Source organism: Diceros bicornis, chromosome 15 (assembly GCF_020826845.1).
Source record: "Diceros bicornis minor isolate mBicDic1 chromosome 15, mDicBic1.mat.cur, whole genome shotgun sequence".
Classification (NCBI taxonomy): Eukaryota; Metazoa; Chordata; class Mammalia; order Perissodactyla; family Rhinocerotidae; genus Diceros; species Diceros bicornis.
Window position 1 is genome coordinate 3,429,512 of NC_080754.1, and position 9,452 is coordinate 3,438,963.

At 37.2% G+C, this 9,452-nt stretch overlaps 1 pseudogene; it reads left to right on the plus strand.

Moving 5' to 3' along the window:
• The first annotated feature begins 1,730 nt into the window (after positions 1-1,730).
• LOC131414505 (olfactory receptor 5H2-like) lies at positions 1,731-2,649 on the plus strand (annotated as a pseudogene).
• Positions 2,650-9,452: the final 6,803 nt, after the last annotated feature.

Below are 9,452 nucleotides of genomic sequence, written 5' to 3' on the forward strand. Positions count from 1 at the left end.
AAAATCAAGTCCCATCAGCAACTCAATGAGAGCCACTGTCACTGCTGCTGACCCTGGAAAGCAGCTCACACTGACAATGCCTTTGCTGCTGGTACAGGATGCATTTCCTGGAGTCTTCCTATTGCTGCCTTTGTGACCAATATTCTCTATGTTTCTGTACCATTTTCTCCATCTTTCATATTCCAAATGTAAGTTAAGTGGGTTTGATAACCCAAATCTAGGACAAGTCCCCTCACTACAGGTACAAGGGGATGGGAAACTCAGTTTCCAGCTCTTTTGGCTTCTTGAGTGGTGGTAACCTCTGCCAGCCACCAAGATTAAGTGGTAGAAAAGGACATCAGAGGTGCCGGACCATGGCATAGTGGTTAAGTGGGTGCGCTCTGCTGCTGGCAGCAGGGGTTTGGATCCCAGGCGCTCACCGATGCACTGCTTGTCAGGCCATGCTGTGGCAGCATCCCACGTAAAGTAGAGGAAGATGGGCACGGATGTTAGCTCAGGTCCGGTCTTCCACAGCAAAAAGAGGAGGATTTGCATGGATGTTAGCTCAGGGCTGATCTTCCTCACAAAAAAAAAAAAAAAAAAGAAAAAAAGGACATCAGATGTTGGCCATAGATATACGCTGTGTATCCACTTTATAACTTCCTTAATACACTTCCTCAAGTTTCTTTCCATGCTCTTCTTCTCTTTACTTTACGCACTCTCTCCAGTGTATAGGTCATCAATAAACATGCCTTCAGCTCCCCTGGTGACTCCAAGGACCTTATTTCTATTAAGTTCTAGTTGACCCATACTACTCAGTTCACGGGATGCTCTCTCCACAAACTGGCCACTGCATCTGAGTTCTCAATCTAAATCTGACGACCATCTACCCAGTCATCAAGTGACTCCTCTCTCCTTCACTGACCACCCTCCTCCTAACTAATATGTCACCAGGTCCTAGTGACTCTCCACTCTGAATTCTTTTACATCTATCTCTCATTCCTCCTCATCACTTCTAATGTCATATCACTCATTGACTAGGCACTCCACATGCATTTGAATACATGGAGAACATTTGTGACATGCAGATATTAGACCTCATTCTTGACTCACTGAATCAATTTCTACAGTAATATCTCTGAATCCATATCTGGCAAAAAAATTGCTCAGACAATTCTGATGTGTAATCTGACTTGGGAACCACTGGACAAGAGAATCAACTTCCCAACTAGTATTCCAACTGCAATTTCCCCTCTCAGCAGACAACTTTCTACACTGCCGTGTATTTAATTTTAAAACTATCTTACAAGACCAGTCCACATTTTTAAGTTTTCAGTGCATGCTTATTGCCTGAGGAATAAAGTTCAAGATCCCTCACATGTCATTCAATTCATTTCATTACCCAGGCCCTTCAGACTTATTTTCCCTTGACCCGACATCCTTGTTCCACAAACAGAACTTCCCTATCACACTCAATGGTTTCCTCACAAATTTAACACACACTTAGAATGACTTTCCCTTTTTCTCAATCTGTTTCTGCACACTTTTAAATGAAATTACCCCATTTTTCCATTTATTCAATTCCCCCAATATAGATTCCATCTATTATAGAAGTAATAAAAAACATTAAGGGGAAATTCTGATGTGGATAATTTTATTTCAACTCTCCTCCTGTGTATTTTCGTGTGATAAATCCTCGGTGATATATACTTTTCATTTACTCCGTTTCATTTCAGGCAGCACCCAGTGAGGACATGGAAAAGGAAAATGCAACGTTGCTGACAGAGTTTATTCTCACAGGACTTACATATGAACTGGACTGGCAAATCCTCCTGTTCCTGGTGTTCTTGCTTATATATTTCATCACCGTCATGGGAAACCTTGTTCTGATTGCTCTCATATGGAATGACGCTCACCTTCACATCCCCATGTACTTATTCCTCGGGAGTCTGGCTTTTGTGGATGCTTGGTTATCATCCACAGTGACCCCTAAGATGCTGGTCAACTTCTTTGCCACAAGTAAGATGATCTCTCTCCCTGAATGAATGATACAATTTTTTTCCTTTGCAATCAGTGCAACCACGGAATGTTTTCTGCTGGCAACAATGGCATATGATCACTATGTAGCCATATGCAAACCTTTACTCTATCCGGTGATTATGACCGATAGACTAAGCATCCGACTGATAGTCTCATCATTTGTAGGTGGCCTTCTTCATGCCTTAATTCGTGTAGGATTTTTATTCAGATTAACCTTCTGTAATTCTATCATATTACATCACTTTTACTGTGACATTATACCATTGTTTAAGATTTCCTGTACTGACCCTGCTATTAATGTCCTGGTGGTGTTTATTGTCTCTGGGTCAATACAGGTGTTCACCATTGTGACTGTTCTTGTCTCTTATACACTTGTTCTCTTTACAATCTTAAAAAAGGAAGTCTGTACAAGGCATCGGGAAAGCCTTCTCCACCAGTGGGGCCCATCTCCTGTCTGTCTCTTTATACTATGGCCCTCTTCTCTTCATGTATGTGCGCCCTGGATCTGCACAGGGAGATGACCAAGATATGATGGACTCTCTATTTTACACTGTCATCATTCCTTTGTTAAATCCAATTATCTACAGCCTGAGAAATAAGAAAGTCAAAGATTCACTGGCAAAAATATAAAAGAGAAATGCTAATAGCTCATGCTAATATCTGTTCTCTTTTTATTAAAACAGCCACAAAATATGCAGATTAGATGTGGCTCTATTTTGCTTTGTGTGCAAGTTTTTTGTAGTTATAATTGGTCTAGCATTTTAGTGACAAGGTGGGAGTACCTAATAAACACCTCAATATATGTACATATGTTAATTAAAAACATAGAAACAATTTTAATCAGGGGATCATGTCATACTAAAATAATTAAAGAAGAAAAGAAATAAAATATTTTATATGATGTATATTTTCAATGTGGCTTCATGAATGCTTTAAGCAGTAAAGTAGCGTAGTTACTCTGAACAAGACTCAGCTATGATGTCTTTGGTGATAATACAGCTGGGCAGCCTGGAGACACACATCACATTAACTCCACAGTGGAGGCAGGCCTGTGTTTGAGTGAACAGAGACAAATCCCAGAAATTCTGCTAGTCATCAAAGGTCTTTCATTCCACTTTGTTTGGGACATGGTGAATTTCTCTCCTTGAGATATATGTGATATCACATATCACACAGAGATATAAAAAGAAATGGGAAAACAATGAAGAGAAAAAGAGAAGAGTGTCAAGACAGTGAATTTTGGGCCAAACTGTAAGAGGATGCTCTTAGCCCAGTGTGTGTCCATGAGCAATGAGAAGGGAGAGTTGCCTCTCATTGATGACTTGAAAGGCACTTTCCATCTGTTTGTACTTTGTAGGATAATCTGAAATGCTTCATTAATTCAAAAAATTAAGAGATGAGATGGCAGAATTTAATTGGGCATAGAGAGTAAACAGAAGTGGAATAGGATGTAAATGGTTACAATCTTCCTATAATTAAAAAAAAAAGAAAACTAATAAGGTAAAGAAATCAGTAATATATAAAGGTTATTGGAATGTGTTGTTGACCAGGAACGGCTTCAAAATGCATGCTACTAAAGTTCAAATAATATAAGAGGATACAATGTCATGGTGCCCAGTGAGTGTCTGGGGAAGACATGAAAATGAGCGAGAGTTTGGATGTTTTGTGCCCCACAAGTCCTTCGATGTTAGCTTTCATCTCACTACATACTCTAAGTATCATGAGTGATCCATCTTCACATTCACCCTTGCCCTTCATCTCTCATCACTGTTTCCATACACATTCCTGCTGATACCACTCAGGCCCTCACCCTCATAACTAAGAGTCTCTGTGCACTGCAAAACTCTAGTAACTATCTCCCACATCTTGTGGAGACTCTGTTACTTCCCAAACATTGCTGCCAGATTGTTCTTCGAGAAGAGAACTCTGATTAAATCATATTCCTCTCAAAAACTTTTAATGTATTGTCATTGGTAACAAATTATATGCATACACGATATATGTATCTAGATCTGTGTGTGCATATATATATGTGCATCTGTTTATGTTTCTTTGTTCATGTGTGTGTACAGATTATAAAGTATATAAACATATCTACATATTTAAACACATATAAATACATATACATAAACATATATGTAGATAAGATTACATGATATATAACATATATATAAATACATATACTTAAACATACATATATATATTACACATCACCCTGCATTTGCTTCCTGGCATTAGTTGAAGTCCTGTCCAATAAAACTTTGGTTAAACTCTGAAGTCTCTTCGTCTACAATTCCCCTAATGGACCCTGTGTTATATTCAAAGTGAGTTACTGGAAGCCTTCTGGGCACATCGCCCTCTCAGACAGATCCTTTTGTTAATGCAGGTCTCTCCATAAAAATCCCACCCCCCTACACACATAAATGCTCTATTTTCTTTTACCATTGAAATGGTATCCTTTCTTCAAGGTGTATCTCAAATATTACAGCTTCCATGATACATTTCCAGATTACTTCAAAGAGGATAGGATTACTCTCTCATATGAATCATTCAGAGGTTTATTATTTTTTTAAGACACAAATGACCATGTGAAATACATATTTTTGGCCTACAGGCTTTTTTAGATTACAATTTGGGCATCTTTAGTACTCTTTTTGTCTTTTTCAGTGCTTAACACAGTGGTTTACACATGAGGTCCTAAATAAGTATTCGTGAAATATTTGTAAAATTGAATTGAATCTGAGAGCACAAGTACATAGAATGCAGTGAGTGCATACTCTTTTTCAATTTTTTTTATCCTTGCTTGGGGTCTCCTTGGTTTGTAATCCTTTTATTGAGGTCATATTGCTTTATAACACTGTGTAAATTTCAGGTGTTCATTATCATATATCAGTTTCTGTATAGACTGCATTGTGTTCACCATCAAAAGTCTAGTTTCCATCAGTCACAATACATTTATGCCCCTTTACCCCTTTTACCCTCCCCCCACCCTCTTCCTCACTTGTAATCACCAATCTGTTCTTCTTATCTATGTGGTTTTTTTATCTTATCTTCCACATATGAGTGAAATCATTTGGTATTTGTCTTTCTCAGTCTGATTTATTTCACTTAGTACAATACCCTCAAGTTCCATTCATGTTGTCACAAATGGGATGACTTCATCTTTTTTTATGGCTCAGTAAAATTCCATTGAACATATATACCACATCTTCTTTATCCGTATCTGTTGATGGGCACTTGGGCTGTTTCCGTGTCTTGGCTATTGTGAATCAGGCTGCAATGAACACAGGGGTGCATATGTCTTTTAGAATTAGTATTTTCATGTTCTCTGGATAAATACCCAGTAGTAGAATAGCAGGATCATATGGTATTTCTATTTTTAATTTTTTTAGAAATCTCCGTACTGTTTTCCATAGTGGCTGCACCAGTTTGCATTCCCACCAGCAGTGCATGAGGGTCCCCTTTTCTCCACATCCTCTCCAACACTTGTTATTTCTTGTTTTGTTAATTATAGCCATTGTATTCTGACAGGTGTAAGGTGAGATCTCATTGCAGTTTTGATTTGCATTTCCCTAATGATTAGTGATGTTGAACATCTTTTCATGTGTCTCTTGGCCATCTGTATATCTTCTTTGGAAAAATATCCTTTCATATCCTCTGCCCATTTTTTTATTGGGCTGTTTGTTTCTTTGTTGTTGAGTTGTATGTGTTATTTATATATTTAGGAAATTAATCCTTTATTGGATATATAATTTGAAAATATTTTCTCCTAGTTGGTGGGTTGCCTTTTCCTTTTGTTGATGGTGTCCTTTGTTGTGCAGAAGCGTTTTAGTTTAATGTAGTTCTACTTGTCTTTGTTTTCTTTTGATGTCCTTGCGTGAAGAGACATGGTTTTCAAAAAGATACTTTTAAGACTGATGTCAAAGAGCTTGCTGCCTAAGTTTTCTTCTAGGAGTCTTTTGGTTTCAGATCTTAAATTCAAGCCTTTAATCTATTTTGAATTAATTTTTGTGTATGGTGTAAGATAATGGTCTAGTTTCATTCCTTTGCATGTGACTGTCCAGTTTTCCCAATACCATTTATTGAAGAGATTTTCCGTCCTCCATTGAATGTTTTTGGTTCCTTTGTCGAAGATTAGCTCTCCACACATGTGTACTTTTATTTCTGGGCTCTCAATTCCATTTCATTGAAGAGTATGTCTGTTTTTCTTCAAGTACCATGGTGTTTTGATTACTATAGCTTTGTAGTTCATTTTGAACTCAGGGAGTATGATGTGTCCAACTTTGTTCTTTTTTTCTCAGGATTGCTTTGACAATTTGGGGTCTTTTATTGTTCCACATAAATTTTAGGATTCTTTGTTCTATTTCCGTGAAGAATTATCCTGGGGATTCTGATCGAGATTGCATTGAATCTGTAGATTGCTTTAGGTAATATGGACATTTTAATGATGTTAATTCTTCCAATCCATGAGCACGGAATATCTTTCTATTTCTTTCTGTCTTCTTCAGTTTCTTTCAATACTGTTTTGTACTTTTGTAAGATCTGTGAAGAGGTCTTACACCTCCTTGGTTAAATTTATTCCTAGGTATTTTATTCTTTTTGTTGTGATTGTAAATGGGATTGTATTTTTGATTTCTCTTTCTGCTAGTTCCTTGTCAGTGTATAGAAATGCAACTGATTTTTGTATGTTGATTTTGTACCTTGCAACTTTACTGTATTGGTTAACTATTTCTAATAGTTTTTTAGTGAATTCTTTAGAGTTTTCTGTATATAGGATCATGTCACCCGCAAATAGTGTCAGTTTTACTTCTTCCTTTCCAATTTGGATACATTTTCTTTCTTTTTCTTGCCTAATTACTCTAACTATGACTTCTAAGACTATATTGAATAAGAGTGGCAAAGTGAGCATCCTTGTCTTGTTCTTGTCCTTATGAGAATAGTTTTCTGTTTTTCACCATTAAGAATGATGTTGGCAACGTGGATGGACATTGAGGGTATAATGCAAAGTGAAATAAGTCAGAGGGAGAAGGTCAAATACCGTATGATTTCCTTCATTAAGTAGTAGATAATAACAACAATAAACAAACACATAGGGACAGAAATTGGATTGGTGGTTACCAGAGGGGAAGGGGGGAGGGAGGAGGGTGAAAGGGATAATTCGGTACATGTGTGTGGTGATGGGTTGTAATCAGTATTTTGGTGGTGAACATGATGTAATCTATGCAGAAATAGAAGTACAATGATGTACACCTGAAATTTTTACAATGTTATAAACCAATGTTACTGCAATAAACAAAAAATTAAAAAAAAAAAAAGAATGATGTTGGCTGTGGGTTTGTCATATACGGCCATATTATATTGAGGTATGTTCCTTCTATAACCATTTTATTGAGAGTTTTTATCAAAAATGGATATTGAATCTTGTCAAATGCTTTCTCTGCATCTATTGAGATGATCATGTGATTTTCATTCTTCATTTTGTTAATGTGGTGTATCACTTTGATTGATTTTGGATATTGAACCCTCTCTGCATCCCTGGAAAAAAATCCCACATCATCGTGGTATATAATCCTTCTAACGTATTGTTCAATTCGATTTGCTAATATTTTGATGAGAATTTGCATCAATGTTCATCAGCAATATCGGCCTGTAATTTTCCTCTTTTGTGTTGTCGTTGGTTTTGGTATCAGGGTAATGTTGACCTTGTAAAATGAGTTAGAAAGTGTCCCATTCTCTTTAATTTTTTTTTAAATTTTTTGTTTATTGCAGTAACATTGGTTTATGACATTGTAAAAATTTCAGGTGTACATCATTGTACTTCTATTTCTGCATAGATTACATCATGTTCACCACCAAAATACTGATTACAACCCATCACCACACACATGTACCGAATTATCCCTTTCACCCTCCTCCCTCCCCCCTTCCCCTCTGGTAACCACCAATCCAATTTCTGTCCCTATGTGTTTGTTTATTGTTGTTATTATCTACTACTTAATGAAGGAAATCATACGGTATTTGACCTTCTCCCTCTGACTTATTTCACTTTGCATTATACCTTCAATGTCCATCCATGTTGTCACAAATGGCTGGATTTCATCGTTTCTTATGGCTGAGTAGTATTCCATTGTGTATATATACCACAGCTTCTTTATCCATTCGTCCCTTGATGGGCACTTAGGTTGCTTCCAAGTCTTGGCTCTTGTGAATAACGCTGCAATGAACACAAGGGTGCATGTACCTTTACAAATTGGTGTTTTCAAGTTCTTTGGATAAATACCCAACAGTGGAATAGCTGGATCATATGGTAGTTTTATCCTTGACTTTTTGAGGAATCTCCATACTGTTTTCCATAGTGGCTGCACCACTTTGCACTCCCACCAGCAGTGTATGAGAGTTCCCTTCTCTCCACATCCTCTCCAACACATGTTGTTTCCTGTCTTGTTAATTATAGCCATTCTGACGGCCGTGAGGTGATATCTCATTGTAGTTTTGATTTGCATTTCCCTGATAGTTAGTGATTTTGAACATCTTTTCATGTGTCTGTTGGCCATCTGTATATCTTCTTTGGAGAAATGTCTGTTCAGGTCTTTTGCCCATTTTTTAATTGGGTTGGTAGTTTTTTTGTTGTTGAGATGCATGAGTTCTTTATATATTTTGGAGATTAAGCCCTTATCAGAAGTATGGTTTGCAAATATCTTCTCCCAATTGTTAGGTTGTCTTTTCGTTTTGTTGATGGTTTCCTTTGCTGTGCAGAAGCTTTTTAGCTCGATGTAGTCCCATTTGTTTATTTTTTCTATTGCTTCTCTTGCCCGGTCAGACGTGGTGTTTGAAAAGATGTTGCTAAGACCGATGTCAAAGAGCGTACTTCCTATGTTTTCTCCTAGAAGTTTCACAGTTTCAGGTCTTACATTAAAGTCTTTAATCCATTTGGAGCTCATTTTTGTGTATGGTGTAAGGTAAGGGTCTACTTTCATTTTTCTGCATATGGCTATCCAGTTTTCCCAACACCATTTGTTGAAGAGACTTTCTTTTCCCCATTGTATGTTCTTGGCTCCTTTGTCAAAGATTAGCTGTCCATAGATGTGTGGGTTTATGTCTGGGCTTTCGATTCTATTCCATTGATCTGTGTGTCTGTTTTTGTGCCAGTACCATGCTGTTTTGGTTACTATAGCTTTGTAGTATATTTTGAAATCAGGGAGTGTGATACCTCCAGCTTTGTTCTTTTTTCTCAGGATTCCTTTAGCTATTTGGGGTCTTTTGTTGTTCCATATAAATTTTAGGATTCTGTGTTCTATTTCTGTGAAAAGTGTTGTTGGAACTTTGATAGGGATTGCATTGAATCTATAGATGGCTTTAGGAAGTATGGACATCTTAACTATGTTAATTCTTCCAATCCAAGAGCACGGAATATCTTTCCATTTCTTTGTGTC